The 20,980-nt window shown below is 36.4% G+C and overlaps 1 protein-coding gene across 3 annotated transcripts in view; it reads right to left on the bottom strand.

Moving 5' to 3' along the window:
* Positions 1-703: 703 nt before the first annotated feature.
* The window catches only part of dsx (transcription factor doublesex), a 97,800-nt gene continuing 77,523 nt past the window's right edge, over positions 704-20,980 (bottom strand). For all 3 annotated transcript variants that reach the window (XM_069126456.1, XM_069126457.1, XM_069126458.1), the window contains one exon: positions 704-8,574. The gene's annotated coding sequence lies outside the window, so the exon portion shown is untranslated. The remainder of the gene's footprint in view (positions 8,575-20,980) is intronic.

Below are 20,980 nucleotides of genomic sequence, written 5' to 3'. Positions count from 1 at the left end.
AACTACAATGGTGAGATTGATCGACACGAGTAAATAAATCCCGATAAACTGCATACAATACGGTCTCTGGCTATCGTCTCTCTTCCTCTCTTCCTTCTTCTCGTGTGTTGTTTCATTCCTCTGCCACGCTACTCCTGGCGGCCATCGTTCCGGACACTTTTACACGATACCTTACAAGCTGTAAAAACAAAAGTGTCACCGGCCACGATGTTATAAAATTCTCGTTATGTTCATCCACTCGTACACGCTGTCGTTTACATCCACGTAAACGCTATGAAGGGAAGAGGGAGAAAGGATGGACGAGGAAAAATGTGGATGACGTTATGCTTCGAAATTGGTACTCTGTCTCCATATTACGCCCCGTTATAATCTCCGCTTCCGGAATGATTTAATACATAGTATAGGACCGTGATAGTAAGTCATGTTATTTGCCTTTCCTTTTCCCTTTTTTAGCTTCTTGTATGTTTTTCACACTAGAACCGCGAATACAGCCATTTTCAGTGCTCTTGCAGTTTTCTTCTTTTAGTATTTTCCGCTCTCCTTAGTAAATACTTAATTATCGAACTGTTAATTTGTATGGAAATTCATGCTTTTGAGAATGTAATTAAAAAATGACGTATTATTATTACTGTGTAAGTTGTTAAGTAATTAGGACCTCGATGGAAAATTGTTTCACCTATCAAATATTATAAAAAGCAGTATATTTTGGATATTTCGTGTATTCTTTCATATTATGTGCATTCTGTGCAATTTTGCATTTACAATTACATTAAATTTATTATCACTTTGTAACTGTATCGAAGGTATACATTGTCGCTAACCCTTTCGCTACGGAGATAATTATATACCTACTCGATACAAAATCTTCGTATGTACACGCGATAAAACTCTAATTAATAGGTTGTCGATACTAAAATCGATTGACTCGATTTATTGAAAAAAATACGTGATTTACCTCATAATCTTTTATTTATAGTTACATGCTACTTACAAAGATAACCAGTCAGTGTATTAAAAATAAATATTATAGATCATAAAACATTGTAAATTTCGTCGAACGCACCAGCGACGTATGACTATATAGCCACCGTCAGTAACGAAAGGGTTGCAGACTAACAGCATTTTCTTTTTCTAAATATGAAATATTAAACATTGGTAAAATTATTACCGACATATAAAAGTTGAAAGTAAAATTTGAGACTTAATTAATGAATAACATTAAAAATATAAATATTTACAAAGATAAATAACATTTCAATAATAATGTGCTGCTTGAACCATTCTAGATTCGTATTTGTAGAATACGATTATTCTAAACGCAATACAAATAAAGATCACAGGAGAAAATTTTACGAGTCAACCTCTATTGATTTGTCTGACATTAATGCCATTTTATATTCAAATGGAAATACTTTAATGCGACGTAATTATAATTGAAAAGAGAAAATCACGTCTAACATAAAGAAAACGATAAATAAATAAAGATTAAATAAAAAACTTTTGGTAACATGGAATTAGTTGAACAAGTATTAAATATGAAAGTCACTCTCTTTTAAAATAAAAAAAAGATGCGATTTATGTCGATCTTCTTTTGTATTCTTCAAACGTATATTTTCGTCAATTTAGTAACATTCGTTCGATACAATTGCGCGATTAGGAACATTAATGTGTGGTCGAAATCGTCGAGCCGAATTTGTTTGAATTATCGAATTTAATTGCCCTTTAATTTTAAGTTCAAAGCGAACGATCCATTGTTAATTTATCATACATCGTTACAACATGGTACAATAAAAATAAGTATGATCAAGATTGAAAAGAAAAGAAGGATATGGTGGCGATAGATACGCCACGAGGTCAACGTACTTATACCGTACCTATATCACTTTGTGCAAATTATCAGCACTTTTCGGGAAAAATAGAAATCTATTTAATAACTCTCGTTAGAATTGAAGTGACGTAGAGCGTATCTAGATTTGGTTGAACCTTACAAAAATAAAGTGTGTCTGAGATATACGCGTATTTCGAGGGGAAAATTTCACAAGACTCACATTTCACAAGAGAAAATAGCGTAAGCAGGCGCACTGCATGCTCCTTTATGACGACTATTAAACGGAACCTTTGAAATTTGTTCTATAAACAGTACTCAGTCAATTAGGAATTAAATACGATGCGGAACATCTGGGAACTTATCTAGTATTTGTTTCAAGAAATAATATTTCAGCCAAAAATTATTGTTACCATTTCTGAATAACCGCGATTGTTTTTAAAATCGCGCATCAAATGTAAGTACACTCTAGAGGATTTCGTTACACCGAAGCATTTGAAGTTTTATTACAATTTAAACGATTTATGACAAAATTAAGCTAAACTGTTTTCTTATATATATATATAGGGAAAGTTGTTCATGATAACGTGAAAGATAATCGAATACTTTATAACAAATGAATACGTTGATCTTATGATGATGATTGCAAGAAAAGATAGGTTGACTTGCTCCTCGATAAAGAAATCTTAGAAATTCGTTTTTTTAGTCTTGGATCAAGATTATGAAAATCGAGTAGCTGATATATTCGCTCACTATCTTTACAGCGTAAAATCATTAAGAATATATGTAACTGATTTTTTAAAGGAGAGTAACACGTCGATTTATTTGCGGCTTTAGATATCAATTCAGACTTTGAAAATTCAGCAATCGTCAAAATTTTGGACAATGATAACAATTATATGAATTCTAATAGTTTTAACCATGACCTAATATAATGAATTTACTAGAAGTAACATTACTTTTAAGAAAAATCAACCTGACTTATATTTATACTGTAAGAATTGAATTATAATAAAATATAAAGATTGAGCTATTTTAATGGAAAAATAACTAACAATCGTCGATGAAACGAATTACAGAAATAAAGTAAACACAGAAACAAAAAGATATGTATTAAGGGATCTTGGTCACTTTAATTAAATAGCCTATTTACAAAAAACTGAAACAATCCACCTTACTTGACAAAAGAAAAATTAAAGGAAAGCACGCTTTACATATTAAATCGAAACTCAAGTCAATGTTCGCTGAGTTTTCTCTTATCCTGTATAACGAGGTCAAGTTTATTCCTTAATAAACTAAATATTTCCGAAGAGAAACTTTTTTACACTCTCATTATATATATTATATATAATGTATTTCTTATAGTAATATAGTATTAAATAGTATTCTATATAGTATTAAATAATATTCCTTTGTAACGTATATTTTTTCCATTAGATCATCGTATCTTCATATTGAGTCTGCAGCTCCCGCCTTTCCCTCACGCTATAATATACGTAACACTATCTGGACGCTTTTCCGTGCATACTATGGTAATTTTTGCTCATCGATAACACGTAAAATTTTATTACCGAAAGCGCGAACGTAAAGCATATTTCCGTTCAAACGAGCGCGCTCCAGCCAATTTCTTTCTCTCTTCAATATCTTTCACTTTTCTTTCAACACCTGGAACAGCGTCGATGTCAAAAGTTTTCCATTGAAGTTGACGGTTTTAGGCAACGAGCTGTCGGAAGTACGAAATTACAGGGCATTCGTTCGTTTCCTTCCGTGTTCCGATCGTTTATGCTAAACGTTACTGGGCTTCGATGTGCATGAAACATCTGACATATCATTAGATACAAGAAGCATTAAAAGACGGCAAAACAGCAGGGTGTATGAATCGCGAGGTGTATCGTGTCGTACCTGCGACTCCACCTTTATTCAGAAACCAATACGAATGCCTCGAGGTGGTATTTTCAATGATACATGCCAAATCAAATTGACACTTAGAACGTTCCATAGCTCATCGCATAACTTTCCATATGACGGTAACTACTCGAACAGAATGGATTTGGAAACGTGTGTTATATATGCATATTTTCTTGATTGAACTTCAGAATGAATATATTATAACGCCAACCTGCATCTTGCGTTGTATCTGTAGTTTCCACTTACAAACATTTTTTTACGATAGAATTAATTTATGTGGACGACTGAGGAAACCATACAAATTAATTATTTTATTCATAAATTATGAGAATGATATTTTTAATAGTTTCATTAACGCAGAAACAGTGTCACGAAAAATCGTAACAAGTAAATATGAATAATCACAATTATTAAATATAAAGAAATGCCTAAGAATTTTGGAAGTTTTTAAATTATATTGTGAATTAATTTTTGTTATAGAAGATTAATACTAATATCATATATATGAAATTGTTCCTTATCGATTTTTCCTTTATAACAAAATTATTTTTATTTGAATAACATATACTACTTATTTTAGATAGATATTACACTTGTATGGGTCTAAATTAATATGGGAAAGTTTCCAACGAGCAATAAATTTTCGACTAATAACGCAACGTTTCAGTCACGAAATCAAATTTACGAACCTCGAGTACACAATTGAAAAGTTCCTGCATAGAACTGTATTTTTCGCATAAACTTTCTAAAAATTTACATAAACGTATATCGGATGTAAAAATTTAAGTTTCATATTGAAAATTCTTTTTAAAACAAGTGCACATTAAATAAAAAAAACAGGAAATATTACCTACACGAGAAACTTAAAAAATTCAATGTAAAAATAAATTTCTAGCATACAAACTCAACCACCTCTGTAACATTCGTAACGATATAAATATTTTCACGCTTTATCTATAGAATTCAATGCTGTCGCAATAATTTACAGATTAATAGAATGCGTGGATTAGATAATTATTTCAAGGATTTCAAATCACATGAGATTTATTGTAGTCTCTAAATTCAATCTTCTAAACAGTCCTCTTTCTTACTGGACTATCCTGTCAAACAGAACCCGTCGTTTGTTAAATTTAAATCATTCAGAAGTCTCGCAAAAGCCGAATTAACACAAACAAATAATAAACGATGCTTACAAACCGACCACAAAATTCTCTGAATACATTTTGCACCTCAGCGACTTTCATGCATTGATTTCTTTCTTTGAAAAAAAGAAACAAACAGAAAAGGAAAGAAAGAAAAAATTGCGAAATTAAGATATTTCCTCCGATATCGACCACCTTCGTAGCTTTTTGTCAGATCCATCAAGATATTTTAACCGCAATCGTTCTTCCCCACAATTCATTCGCAAGAGAAGGCTGGATTTATCCGTTCGTTTTACTTTGAGCGTACGACCGTGTCATTTCCGGTATACCAGTCACGAAACACGCCATTTTCTTAATTTCATGGCGTAATTTTATACATGCACACGCATTCGAAACGTGACCAGTGCTCGTACATCCATGATCAGTCCTCGTAACATCATTAATACGCTTTGATTATTCTCGTTTTCTATATTCTCGATCTGTATTCCTTTTGCTCGATATACATATTCAATTGCCGATTATGAACAAATTCCGCATATCTGCTCAATAATAATTCAACTAGATCGAATGCGATCTATCGGTAGACCGTTTCTTCGATCGAATACTCTGTCCGTGGCTGCAATTACATTTCGTGGAAGTAAATAGAAAAATATCTGTAAGCATTGGCGTGTAAATGAAATGCACAGGCCGATGATGCGCATTGATTCTGAAGTGGCAAGCATCAATGGCACGCATACTCGTTATAGGAGCGCAAATTCGTTTAAATGCGAGTCATTTCGGAGCAAGTCATTAAGCTCTGTACGGATAACAACCAATTAGGTTTCGACATCAGATTTTTGCTCGGAACGTGTTCTCCGCGGTATGGATATGAAAAAAAGAAGGTAAAGCAAGAGAGAAAAATAGAAAGAAGGAACGAAGGTACGGAGGAAGGGGTGAAAGAAGGATCACGGTGTGTCTCTCACAAGGAAAGAAGAGGAGATACCAACCGACGCGAGGCGGAGTGCGGAGGAAAAAAAGGGAGGTAAGAATGAAACAGCATATCGAAGAGACAGCTCTCGGTGTTCTTATTTGAAAATTAATTTGCCGAGAAATGGAACGACCAGTTTTTCAACCAACGTTTTGTCACATCACGTCCGTGCAACTAAAATATCCACCTATTTCTTGATTGCGCGTCCGTGTATCTCTTTACCCGTAGGTTTAGAACGCGAACATTCGCGTTAGTATAATCTATCGCTTCATAGAAAAACGTGCTGCGAGCTCTACCGTTCCGCCTAATACAAACACGTTTATGATCGATCTTCGCATATAATATCACGCTTGGCAACAACGGAAAGCTCTCTGGCTAAACACAACTGAACCAGGTTTACGCATACTTCGAAACTTGCTCGATTCGAATAAACACAGAGAATTCGTATATTATACCGAATCGAGCAAAGGAACTACTGGAATCGCACGATGCAATTAAACCATAACATGTCAAATATCTGTCGGCAGTTCTAAAGCAGTTCTCAACGCTCTGTCTGGATTTCCCATCGGAGTCGGTTTTCTTTAAGATGCGACTCCAACCAAGCGTGTGACTAGCTGAAATTCGTCGACGATCGTTGCTCTTTGATGAAACGAAAGACACGCAACAAGATCGCAAGATTCGCCCGCAAAATGAGACCTTAATGCTTACATATGTACGTGTCCACGGTTAAATCACGGGAACATGCACGCACGCATTTAATTAATCGCGGAATCTCTCCTTTCAATCCACCCGTTTTACTCTCAAATACACCATTTTCTACCTTGTTTTTAATTACGTTGTTCGTTCGCATATCTGTACAACAGTGCTCGCTTAGATTCCAATAGAATTGTTTCACCTAAATTCAAATCAGCCAGTTCCGCTACTGCCCGTTACTCGAACTCTACCAAACTGTCTCAATCGCGTAATCTAAATCTATTTGTGAAAGAAGCGAATAGCAAATAGCGAGAATAAACGAGAAATATATTTGTTTCGCTTGTTCTCGCTAGATTTATTCCTTTTTCTAGCCGAGGGATTCGAGGGAATCGTTACCCATTCTTTGAAAGCTACAATCCGCACTCCCGATTTGTTGAAATTTAAGCGAGCACGTATATATTATCGTTCGCTACGAATCTTCCAACGCGTCACTTGCCTCACCTTCTTTTCTCATTGTTCGCTTGCCTTTCGTTCGATCGGTACCATAGCAGTTCATATTAAGCATCCAAGATTAACATGATTATCAAAGGAACATAGTTGGAGATATCACGTTAGAAATTTGTCGAGGTAAAGATTGCAGCGAACGCGAGAAGATAGTATGTTTCTTGGAATCACGTTGTCGTGCGTGTGTCAAGGGCCGGCAAGAACCGTGATCATCGACACTTGTCATCCACCGCGAACAGAACGAAATCACTTTCCTGTGGAAATGAGGGAAACTACGAGGCGGAGCCGAGCACGACGAAGAGTTTCAAAATATGTAGTCCAAGCCAGAGGAACTCGGCCGACCGTACATGCGAGTTTTATAGCACACGATGACACTTGATCATCGAAAAGACTGTCGAGCGATCTCGTTCACGGGCGACTGAGCTTTAGCAACCGGTCGGCGATGGTCGTCTCTCGTAATCTTACGAACAAGCTCCAACATGCGTTCCTCGTTTCCTGTCTTGACAACATGATGCGCTCTGTTATTCTGCGCTGAGAGCAAGAGAGAAGAGAATAACTCGAAGGGAAACTATTTAATGAAAGGAACAAATTGAAAGTGGGAAGGAAAAGGAAAACGTAAAGAGAGGAGAAAATGAAATATAATAAGAGAAAGAAGGAGCGAGCAAGATTCGATTAACGAACCGAAGGACGTGCAAGGACGAGGGGTGCCCGAGGTATAGCTTGTCCATGAACCTCGGCAACCCACTATCCACTCACAAAAACCTTTATGATTTTCTTGTTCTCTCGGTCAGCGTAGAAAAAAACAACAACGGGAAGAACTCTGCGGAACGTAACGTATTCTCTTGCGTTCCATTCTCTCTCTCTCTCTCTCTCTCTCCCTCTTCCTTTCTTTTTCTCGCTCTCTTGCTCTATGGATTTTGTTTGCAACTGAATATCTTTTGTGTTCGGAACACGGCACTCGAATCGCGTCGCTGTTGTTCGAACGAGGGGAGGGAGGAACCATGGAGCATTATTTTCCTTTATCGATCGTCCGTGAATGATACGCATCCTTTTCTATCGTTCGGAGGCTCTCGTATTTCCTTCCTTTCTTCCGAAACAGTAAGAAAATTTAGTTCTCTTAATCCTAATCTCGCCTTACCGTCGGCGAGACTTTCTCGTGTCGATCCATTCGTGCTATCGAACAACTAAATTTCTCGCGTATTATACTACGGATAAATATCGACACGAGAGAACCAAACAACATAGCCGGAGGCTATTTCCAAAAAGTATGAAGGTTCCACTTAATAGTGAACTCGGCATTCAAGTGGTGGACTGGCGAATCCGACTGTTCAGAGAATGCACATTAGAATAAAATGGAGAACATTCTCCATTGAGAAGAGATGGAGGAGAGATTCCACTCGCTCGTTGTTTCCCTCCTCAAAGATCCTTTACGTACGCTTATTCCCCTTCTTCTTCCTCTCTTCTTCGCCATATTCGTTTCTCTTTGGGCTCGATCTGTTCTTCCAAACGTGTTGCTTCACTGGTTGTTTATCGATCTAGAATCAGAAAAATAAAGTTCACCCAAGATTAGCGATGTGTTACATTTCAACGTAAACAAAAGGAATATCTATCTTCAATAGGATCTTACCTTTAACATGATTTCCAAACCGATCTTTGTGTATTATCGCTAATTTTAGATTGTGTAGTAAGTAGATGGCTGATGTTTATACAGATTCATATTTTTGTGAACATATAGCGATTACAAAAAGTATTTACACATACGCTCATTTTTCAAATTTATTTATCAGGTTCTTGATTTTCATAGTATCAAATTTTTACGGCAATATGGAAGCATGTACTACTAAATGATAGGAAATTTAATATATACTTTTCACTTTCGTAGCCACTCTGAGTAAAGAAATGGAACGTAATTGTTTGTACTTAGTAAATAAATAAATAGAGATTTTATTCTTATTTATTCTAACATTTTCCGTTTATTTCGTTTGTTATACCGTTATTAAATGTCAGATTAAATTGTTCAACAACGATAAAAGTTTACAGAAATAAAATCCATCCAGATGTACAATCCGGATTCAAGATTGCTACATCCCAAGAAGAATTATTAGGATTATATTGCAATTAGGAATGTGCAGCTATCCTGGATTAGTCGTAAAAATAACGATAACGAGCGAAGGGTAACCAAGGAATAAGGAATAAACAAAGCTAGAAATAAATTAATGCGTGTATAAGTGTCTCGACCAAACACGCGGACATTAAACGTCTGTATGGGGCCAGAAACGAACGATAATGGCGTCTGGTAACCGAAGAAAAGGTAACAAAATGCCGTAAGGTCCTTAACCGCTACCGAAACAGAACAGGAAATGAATTCGAAGTTAAGTTTAATGACCAACATGCCGTCTTATCCAGCGGATATTAAATCCGTCGGCGAGACATTTCTCATGCGAAAACTTTCCGCCGAGCAGGGCGGAAACATACCGCGAAGCATGACTTTTAAAGATTCGACTGGTCGAATACACGGGGCCAGTGTGGATGAGACAGGGATGAGAGGCGAAGAGAAAGAAAATGAAAAAGGTACCGACAAGAAGAGGGCAGAAAAGAAAAAGGGAGAAAAGAGTCACGTTGGAACGACAACGAAAGGGACGTGCGTCCTGACGAGGAAAGAAGAAAACGAATAAGAGAAAGGGGAAAGAGAAAGAGAAGAGGAATAGCGACGAAAGAGGAAGAACTGGAGGAGAAGGAGAAGAAAGGCATGGGGGCTATATTATGCTCGCTAAAGCAATGTTACCAACTTGAGAACTGGCGAACTAGCCGACAGTAAAATCCATTTTATGTCTCCCTCGTAAAGCCAGTCAAATGAAACCCGGACTTAGTTTTCATACGTGCACCCACCCGCCATTCACCCGGCCAGACCAGACTCGGTTTCTTGCTCGGCACACCAGCGGCAAGGGATCGTAGCTGACTTTTTCGAAAGTCTAGACACGCTGGTTCCTCTTCAGGATGCATCATGCCAATTTAAGATTTTTCGTCTTTTCCTCTCTTTTATCCGATACACGATAAATGGACGAACTTCGATATGCTTGGTTGATAGTAGGCACAGGGAATGATTGACTGGTTAGATACGTATCGAGAATTTAAGCGACGAGGGTAGATACATTTTTCATGCAGCTTGTAGATATAACGCGATGATGTAGAGTTTTATTTGCCGTTTAAGTTTGGGTTAGTTGAAGGAAATAATTAAATAATTTTAACCGAGTACCGTTATTTGTTTTGCGATTACTGTTTTGATTGTTACAGTAGATAGAAATATAGATAGAAATATAATACGACGACAATGTAGATATAAGTCGGCGCAAAGTAGAGCGTAGAGAGAATTTTAAGTATGCCTTTATCTCGAAGATAAATGTCTTTTGTAAACTAAATAATTTACGTTACCTTAGTGAATTAAGACCAGTCGCGTTCATAACACAAGTAATTGCCATTTCCACGTGAAGTTTACATAAAAATGAACCGAGTACGTCAAATAATTTTGCGCTTCGATGGGACTTTTTTATGTGCAACCGAATTAATTACATACATCCAGTGTTTTCTACACTTAATTAATATCGAAGTTTCCGTTTTGTACGTAAAACGATTTAATATTGCAATACGAAGCTCGAAGAATCTTTTATATTTTCTTTTACTATAACTACCGTTGCTAATTATATGTTATCTATAACATATCTGGCTTCCTTCGAAGCTTATAATATATAGCTACACTTCTTTCAACCCATGCAAGTATAAACAAAGACTTTAAAAGTATAGCAAAAACACATTAAAAATAACATTTTTTAGCATATAATCTAATACTTACGTTTCTATAAAACGACGTGTAAAATACTTTCCGACAATTTCAGAATATCACATATCTAGCTTTCTGTAAAATAGTGTATCAAATAGTATCTAAAATATCTTATAAAAATAATTATAAGCAAACATATTATCAACGAGATCCAGAGAATATTTTACAACCATTTTAGAGCTCGTATCTCCAATTGTTTTCCATCGCAATACTCCGTACTTTCGTCATAGCAACAGTTCATCCGCCTTGTAATATTTCTATGCCTTGACAAAGATTACAATCACACAATGATATTGTAAATTGGGATTCGGGCCAGTATTCGCGAAAATACCATGGCGAAGGAATAAACTAAAAGGCGAAAGTCAGAAAATGCTAGAGAAGCGGAACCTCGTTCGGCACTAAAACTTGGCCGCATCGTAAAACGAATCTCGTCGACGTATAACGTCTGGAAAAGCATCACAGCGATAAAGACCGCCTTCTAGCGGATAGACGCTTGAAGGATTTTCGTAGACGCTTCTTATCCCTTTTTTAAAGAAGTCATTTTAATCGTCGTTCGTGTCCGTTCGATAACAACCGTGTCCAACGTGCGGTCTTTAAGACCAATCCGTGATCGTGCATAAAGACGCCGAAAATGAATATGTGAAGCAAAATACGTGTTAACTACCGTCTCCCATTTAATAATTTCCACGGTCCTTCCTGGAACATTCTGACACCAAAATCTCGCACCGCGTTCTTGGGAACCGGGTCGGCCGTTACCGCACGTAAAAAACTCAAAATTTATGTTTAGGTTATTTACTGTTATTTACTGAAATTTGTTCTCTGCGTCTTTCGTGAGTTTTACGCGGCGATTAAAAGATACGGACTGATTTTAGAAGTTGAACAAAATACAGATGGTATCCTACTTTTTTGCCGTAGAAAGATATTGGTATATTCTATTTATTGTTTGCCGTCTTATACATAGGTGTGTATATATATATATATATTACATTTTCCTGTTATAAGGCAAGATAATAAAAAGGGAGATTATGCAACAGGATACAACGCAAATCGTAATGAACTCGCTAAAATTAAAAGAAACCAACAAGAAATTTACAATTCAATGAATTCAATCCTTGAAAGAAACAAGCAAAGATCATTCAAATCTAGAATATAATCCAACACAATCTGCAGTATTTATCGGAAGTTGGTAGAGAATTGTTCAGAAGAGTGAATAAATGAGCAGATAAAGACCACGGGTTGAACGGAAAAAGTAAAATAGCAGCGAACGGAAGAATGAAGAACGATAGAAGGAAAACAAGAACCGGTTAATGGAACTCGTACTGCTTATGCAATACGAACATATCAATTGTTGTACGTTTTTAACTCACCTACGTAGCTCAAAATTTTATTTCTGCTTGTGAAAACTATTGAATGTTTTTTGACGGAGGATTAAATATGAAATGTTGCAGTTTCCGACTCCTTCTGGGTTATCCAAATCTACATGAGATAAAACAGTCTATACAAGTAAACCTCGAATATGTAAACCCCAATTTTCATGCTAACGAATTATTGAAATTATTGTTTTCTCTCATTGTCATTTCTGAAGTGGTACTATAAATTCCGAAAATCGTTCTTTTCATAATAATTTATGAAAATTATATACAAATATATCTTATAATTGCACAGAGTCAACGTTCGAATTAAATTTTGATTAAGAACTAACAATCGATGATGTTAAGCATTATTATCGTTGAATAAAATTTGAATGATTGTCGCATAGAATTATTTGACATCTTAGCTATGCATTATTTCGCGACAGGATATGTAGAAAGTACAATCATCAATTTTGACGAGCTTTGTTTTCAATCTGGAACGCGAAGATTGTGAATGGTACCTGATGTTTAGAAATATATTTAGTAACCTGGTCTATGTAATGTGCACCATTCAGTTACAATTTCTTTCAAGTCAGGTTTCTTGTTATTGGTATCTGTTTTAAACGTAACAATTCTTTTCTTCTTTATTATAAATTTCCACGTTAAAATTAATGGAATTAATGCTACTTTGACTTTCCAATATAATTTAATTTCAATCTTCTACGACATTATAGATCAGAATTTATAATTTAACCGTGAGTGATATATGATTTTAATGGAAATACAATTTAAATTTATAAATAATTTAATTAGACCAATTCGTTCTAAAATATCTCCGACTATATGCGTCATCAAGCAACGTCACTAAAGAAAATGACTCTTTCTCCCTTTTAATGAATCCTCGATGTTTAACTTCTTTACAAACATCAATCAACAGAATCATTTACACACGTACTCCTTGTCTTTCTATGTTCATCAACGAAGAAATACGACACTGTCTCGTTAGTATTAAACACTGTGTCGTTCTTTTTAAACAACGCCTCCAACGACACGTCGTTAAAGAAAAAGAAATTATATAGCCCATTGCTCGTGTCTTCCTCCGCGGAACGCGTGCCTTAATAAAACTGCTTCAAAAATATGAGGAGTGGAAGAGAGGGGGAGAGAGGGGGAGAGAGAAAGGAGGAAAAAGGAAGGAAGGGGGAGTAAAACAGAAAGGAAAGAAAGAAAGAGTAAAACTGAAAAAGTCATAAAAGAAAATCAACTATAGTATCTCTAGCGTTTCGCAGCTGTGAAGAGGAGAAAAGAGAGGAAAGATGAAACGGAAGAAGGGTTTCGCTATCTCATTGCACTGAAAAGTCATGAAAACGAATCGTAAAGCCACGGGACAAGTCTGAGCGCTAAAACGGAGCGCGAGATGTGCGATGAATGTATTAGACGTGTAAATTAATTCGATGTCTTTTTAAATAAAATTATGCGATATAAATATGTACAATTATTAAAATAGTTTCTAGAATTTCAGAGATAGAATTCAATATGTTATAGATTAATTTCTACGTTTAATTGTCTAACAAACACAAAAATACAATTTTTTTACGTATGCTAATTTACATTCCATTGATAAAAATGTGTTCTAACAAAGATTAATTAGCTAATTAAAAAATTGTTTATTCGTTGGGATTAATTTCCATTATTGTGACTAATCTTTGTTCATTGAATATCGGTTTCATCTTAAACGGCCATCCCTTTAATTACCAAACATATTCTTTGGTTACCGTCAAAGAGAAAATCACGTGAAAGCATTGCCATTATCGAAATTATTTAAAAAATCCTAATTCGTAGATATCTTTATCTTGGTTTCTATGAATAAATAAGTAAAAAGATACAGAATCCTATCTAATTACAGTTTCATGATATCATCATTCGTAATACCATAAATATTAAATAATTTCCGTTGGATTAACCGATTTATCGAGCGGAAGAAGATCTCTCAATTAAACGAGTAAATGATAGATCCGCAAGAGAGACGAATAATCTTGGCATCGATTTAAAGAAAGAAAAGAAAGGGTTCTTCTCAGTTATGGTATTTTAACTTCAGACCCTGCTCGTAATTACAAAGTCATAAAAGCTCCATCGATGTTTGCGGGTTAAGATGAAACAGTTAAGCCACGAGAACATCGAAAAATGATCGGAAGAAGACAGAACTATTGAAAGAGTGGCAGAGAAACCGAGATACCTGCGATTATATCTCGCTTCACAGTTCATGTTCCATTCATTTGTAGAGTGGCCTTCTTCTCCCAACTGGCCATGGAGTGCCTCATAAAACTTTGATTTATAACTGTACTCCTAATTTTCTTACCCAATGCGATATCTCAGATACGCCACATCTTATTTTAATATTAGCAAAATTTTCAGAAATTATAGTAGAGTATTTATCAACAATTTAACATACAGTGGCAAGGAGATATATAAATAAGGTAAAGACATTACATGAAACTCAACTTGACTTGATCCTTTTTCTTTTCTTTTTTAATATTAAAACGCAAGTTAGAGCTACTTATAAAGATGAAACTTAAAAAATAAAAATAGAATTTGATGTGCGTTATGTTTCAGCAAAAATGTGAGAAACTCGTTAGGCATCAAAGTTTTGAGACTGAGGACCAAAATATTGAGGGCAGAGAAAAGTAACAGCAGTCAAAATATCTGCATCCGGAGTTCTAGTGCTAATGACACCATGAGAGCACAATAACCTGCAAATTGACGAAGCATGTTTTTCTTTTTACCACACAAATTATTTAAATAATTGCATATTTGGTTCACTATGTTCTTTGGATTACTCTCCACCGAACTTTTTCACTTTTTTATTATTAAAAAGTTTCTCGAGTAACCCTTTTCAGACGGATTTTTCTTCTAGCAACGGACACTATAATATAATAGTACAGACTATAGTAGACTCGCTTTTGAAGACGTATAACCTAATCACAATTTTTTTGATGGATTATGCAGTTTCATTCATAATGGTATCTCATATCCTTAAAGGTCTCGGTAATATTGTAAACTGTAACTACCTACTCATTTCGCCAGATCTCATTTCAAAACATATTGTTCCATCAAGGTTGAAAATATGAAAGAATCGTTGTTAATAAGCACGATCTCTTGTTTCAATTTTACACTAAAGATTTCCTCAAAGCATTAAAAGTCCTTCTCGTAATTGACACGAAAAGTTATTCGAGTTGAATCATAGAGAAGTCAAGAAACTCATAGCGAAGTATTACTCAGCCAACTAACATTTCCACCATCATAATACCATTATAACCATATGAACACCCTATCTATGCAAAATCATCAAGTTATATTCAAGTTATTTGCAACATCCACCATGTCACGATCTTGCCTTTCACCACTTAGAAAAAAGGATTCAACTCGCAGTTACTTCGCCTTTTACATTTTGTTTCGATAATTCAGGAGCGGATGCTTACTCCAATCACCGGTGGCCTGTCCTCTGATAGCGAGTAATTAAAGAAGAGACAAGAATCGCGTCTGCATTTTCCACTGGAATCAACCGGTCGCAATAACACTGCAGTGTATGAGTATGTAATTAGACATACACCATCACGAGGGATTTCTTATCTCCATGGCAACACTAAAAGTCGCATAAAAATAAATTGCTTTCGGGTGTTATGTGCCGTGTGTCAACGTACGACATAGTTTTAAAAGGAGTTTAACTCAGAAATGAAAAGGAATAATCACGATGGCCCGTAAGCTGTGAACGTACCGAACGGTTGAATGGTTCCTGGACAAAGACTTTCATCCGACGATTGATCTAGGCAGATTTCAGGACCAGAGGAGGCTGGTCGTAAAGGAGATCTAAGGAGAAGAAGACACATCCAGGCACGTAGCTAAAATGGAAACGGTTACGGCGGTTGTGGAGTCGGTGGCTGGAAGTTTATCGTCTGCTGGTAAGTGCTTCGCGAATTCTCACTTCTACCCCGTTCGCGTCCTCCATAAGGGGCAGGAAGACCATAAAATCAGCACGAATGCTTCAAATAATACCTATCCTAGCGAATCGCCGGTCACTTCGGCCACAGATTCAACCTTCTTCGTGACGTTCTTAGTTTCTTTTTCTAATAAATATACTACGGATTTACTGGTTTATGGCAAATGTAAAGATGCAAATGTGCATAGGATACACGCAAGTTTCAAAACTACACGAAATGTCTACGATAATATTTACAAAAAGAAAGCAAACCTCTATTTAGGTTATTACTTTATTACTAGGTTATTAGTGGTCTAGTTACGTTTGTAATAATATGAATTTTCATAAAGATCCTCAATCTAGTAATAAATAATGCGTGTTATCTGGAGATGCGATATATTACATGTACGTATTCGCACATTTGTAATGAGGATGCATACGTTTGTAATTATCATGATCAAATGAAATTCTCATTCTACTCTTATTTGTAGAATAAGAGTTATTGCGAAACAGCGAGATCTATCATTTCGATTTGCCTTTTACTATTTCTACTTACGTGCTCTTATTATGTATCGCCTTCTTGATCGTGCTTATTTAATTCTAAAAAGCACATTTAGAACGCCAACCTCTTAATTCGCAACAAATGCTCGGTCATGTTTCCTGTCCGATATCTTTATGGCGGAATGAACGATTACTCGTTAAGAACATTGAAATTCTATATACATATCTTGTTTCGAACATTATTGCTGTTTTAAACATTTTTAAGCTTTGACAGGTAAGCGAATATAGGTTATACAGACTAAAAAATTCTTTCCCATAATTACGAGCATTTAAAAAATATTCTTTCGGATGATTTTGTAAAAATGACAATACGCTAACAAGAACCGCTAAAAGATCAACTAATACCAATTTATTCCTATCTATGGCATTCCTCAGCCTCTTGGAAGAGCCACAGGCGCGTCCAATTTTCTACACGGTCTCCTTCGAAATCCTAACAACGAAGTAAAGAGGTGGCCTCGAGGAATCGATCAACTATTCGCTTCGCTCGAATACCCTTTGGTTTTACGTTTCCCTTGACGTACAGACGCGATCACAGTTCTTGCATTCTCCTCACGATCCCTGACTTCAAAAACCGAGCACAGAATTTCCTCTCGTTGACAACGAAAGTTGTAACGATCTCTTGATCGCGGGTGGCCATTCGATTTCGTTAGGTCATAGAACTCGATTATCGTCCATGAGAGGATCGGTAGGAGGCGGTGTTCTTTTCATTAACGAGACGCGTATCCTGGGTGGACCTCGGTTGACTGTTGCTGGCCAAAGGTAGGCGCTCAACAGACGTCGTATTTCATAGAAGCCCGGTTGTATTTTCGCGCGTATGACTTTAACTGTCGATGCGGACTTCGCTTGTATTTCTTCTTAAGTTTTACTGACGTTAGGTCGACCGCTCCGGGCCGTAAACGTCAGTCCCCGCTAAAGCCCCGCACGGCTGCTTGTCAGGTTCCTTCTTTAACCTTCTTCTTCGCCTTTTTACACGTCCCCTGCCCGCCCACCGCCAGCTCCCACGTCGAGCCACTGCGTGCACGCTGTCTGCTTCAAGATCCCGAGAAATTGGCCGGTTTCGAGGTTCTCCACAGCCTGCTTAGCCAGAGTCTTAAAGAACAGTTCCTCTTCTCTTCTTCTTCTTCGCGTCCTCTGTTGCGGGGGCTAATTTCGTGGCGAGCGTCTCGTGGCTCTACATCCCGCGATTCATTTCTTATCTACGTTCATTTAACCGTGCAATGTGTCGACGAATCACGTGGCGATCGAACGATTCCCGCTGCGAATGACCGCATGATGAAAATCGTACGAAGCGATCGAACGTTTAGCGCCAGGCTTCTAGCCGCGGATGAGAAGACAGGTTTTGTTTCGAAAAAAATATGCTTTACTGAATGTTTTGTTGCGTTTCTTACTGTGAATATGTCCTGGAATAGCCGAACCTCGATAACTAGAATCTCGAAGGAAGAAGTAAAATGTTCGAGTTATGGAAATTTTGTCAAATACAAAGATCAATATTTTACGCATTATTCAAACTTAAAGAAAGACATATGCGATCATTACAGGTCAATTATTTATTTTCTAAGGACACCAAGGATGCTGGTGCGAGGATCAGGAATATGATTGATTCCGATTTTTCATTATAAGGTGTATATCTGCATATATGTATACGTATTACATATTTCGAATTGTAGAAGCGGCAGTGACTTTGACTTGCAGCGATCGAACTTCTTCTAATTCGATTTACGAAGGTAAAGTAACAGTAACCTAAATACGTGGAAAATAATTCGAAATAGAGTGAGTTTATATTACTTGTACAAGTTTTCAGAGCGGAGCGGGACGAAATGAATAAAATTGTAGCCTTTTAAAGGTTTATGACGTGATAAAAGTTCGATTATCGAGATTCGATTCTATTTAGCAGAAGCGCAAAGGGGTTATTTATCAAGACTTTCTGTCAAATATCTATTTAAATGGAAAGGTTTAAGCCAACGCGACATTAGAAAATAGCTGGAACGTTCAATCCTATTGGCTCCGCTCATTGAATCTAGTACAGTAGCACAATCTTATATTCCTGTTTTGGACTCGCTATAAAGTCCAAGCTCCTAAAATTTAAGGTTTTCGTGAAATTCGGACTTTACCGGGGGAGGAAAGGCCAAGACAAACGAACGCAACGCTGCAGCATGGCGGTTTTGGGTTGACCGGAAGACGTCGATACCCATAACGTCTCGAGGCTTCATTAAGGATGCAATATAGCGTGGTTTTTGCCCAGCAAACGAAGGGAGCTTGGATACGCGCGAGAGAATGGTCGGTCGCTTTTAAAAAAGTTACGACGAGGTTTTATGGGGGTTTAATTGTAGCCCGCGACTGTGGTTAGAAAGTAGTAAAACTCCTTTTGCCAGCAGAGTCGGGCCTGTTACATTGCTTAACGCTCCCTGATTCTTGGCGCATGTACGTGGAAGACACGACGATGATGAGGATGAAGAAGAGCCGGCGTCGGCTCACGCACTTAGCTGCTGTTAATTATTGCTTTGTCTTGGGAATTGCGCCTCCATTCGTAGAGAATAGGGCCGACGATCGCCGTCAAGGTCTCACAACGTTTATCTCCGTTTTTCTTTCTTTCTTTCTTTCCCTTTCTCTCACGATCCTCGCATTAATTACTTTGTACGAGTTGAATTCAATTTTCAGATTTGCTTTTTATTATACACCCGTCCCAATCTTTCTCTTAATTTGTTGCAGAATTTAAATAATCTATTTTTAGTTCGACCAGGGTTCCTTTGAGTTGATGAAGGAGCTAACTCTTTCAGATATGACGACCAAGAAATGGTTCACTGTCTTTTGACAGTATAATAAGATAACGAAAAGTTTAGGATCAACGATTTAGAAAATATAATAACACATAATAATTAATTACAAGTGATTTACAATATCAATCTTTTATCGCTACTAACTATTTAGCGCAGAACAACTGGCTCGATCATTTCCATTTCTTCTTAGGAATATAGGTAATTCAATACGTGTAAGTTGAAACTAATTTTTATTGCACCTATAAATTATATTTCAATAATCCACGGTAAGGAACGCAATCAGGATTTTTGTTTTTCTTACAAGTTGTACAATCGAGTAGTTTCCCTTTTCATAGCTCGTTAAAGTGTTGAAATATTTCGAAAGTTTAATGTTTTTAGCCGAAGAAATATCATGGAACATAATTTCAGCAATAAATTTTCGTGAAAAAAAAGCTATATTTCATAAACGTGCGACGTCTGGCATTAATCGCTCTTTGTGCTTTTCAGGAAGAAAGATGTTACAAGAAGATCATTCCTATATCCTATGTTTATTTAACTTATTATTTTTATAAATGTAAGTAATGAAATACGGCCTTAGTAGGGATTTGCTTTAACCATTAATATTAAATGTTATAGAGCATATTTTACTTTGAATACGCAATATATTTTTATACGCCATGTACGTGTATTTCGCATATTCCAGCATCTTAAAATTTTTTATAACCGTGCAAGCACTTACAAGCCTGTCATTGACAAACGTGAAAAATGTTAACTGTTCAAGTCCAAATTATTTTTACATCTTCAGAAAGTCATATTCTTCTCATCAGCTATCAGTCCTTATTCGTCAGTTATTAGATCTTCACCGAACATTCGCAGGATGATATTTAATGCTTTTGCAATTCTTTGATGCAAAGATTTTCACTTCTGACGCGACTCAACCCAACAAAAGACAAAAAGATTTAACGCATAGTCGTGTATCAAATTAAAAAGCGATCCCAAGGCACTCAACGATCGTAATGAATATTTTGTAACATCGAAGGTATTCATCAATGAACGGGGTATAAATCTGTGCGTTTTTACTACCCGTGTACGAAAAAGATATGCGCTCATAGTCAGCGGTTTTGTCTTGTAATGTGCACACAACGATTAGATCTTTATTGTCGCACACTTATATCAGATAAAATATATAAGCCGTTTCGTCGGCTATAGCGCCGTGCGTCGATAACCTTTTAACGCGTTTACAGGATATTTTCTACACGTCCAGTTGTAAATCTCGAGCACGCTTATTTAAATTATAAGAGAGAATTTATGTGAGCAATAAAGTTTTCCTTCGCCGAGATCCATGTTATCGTACTGTTTTCAGATACCGTCGACTAGTTTCCATTCTCATCGAAAATTTATCGAATTCGTTGGTTTCGAAACGATTTTCAGCATCATGAAATTATTAACTGATCGAGTCTA

This window comes from Bombus flavifrons, chromosome 13, assembly GCF_040668555.2.
Source record: "Bombus flavifrons isolate JBK064 chromosome 13, iyBomFlav1_principal, whole genome shotgun sequence".
NCBI classification, from domain to species: domain Eukaryota; kingdom Metazoa; phylum Arthropoda; class Insecta; order Hymenoptera; family Apidae; genus Bombus; species Bombus flavifrons.
Note: the sequence above shows the minus strand (reverse complement) of the source record. Positions and strands in the feature narration are given on the sequence as shown.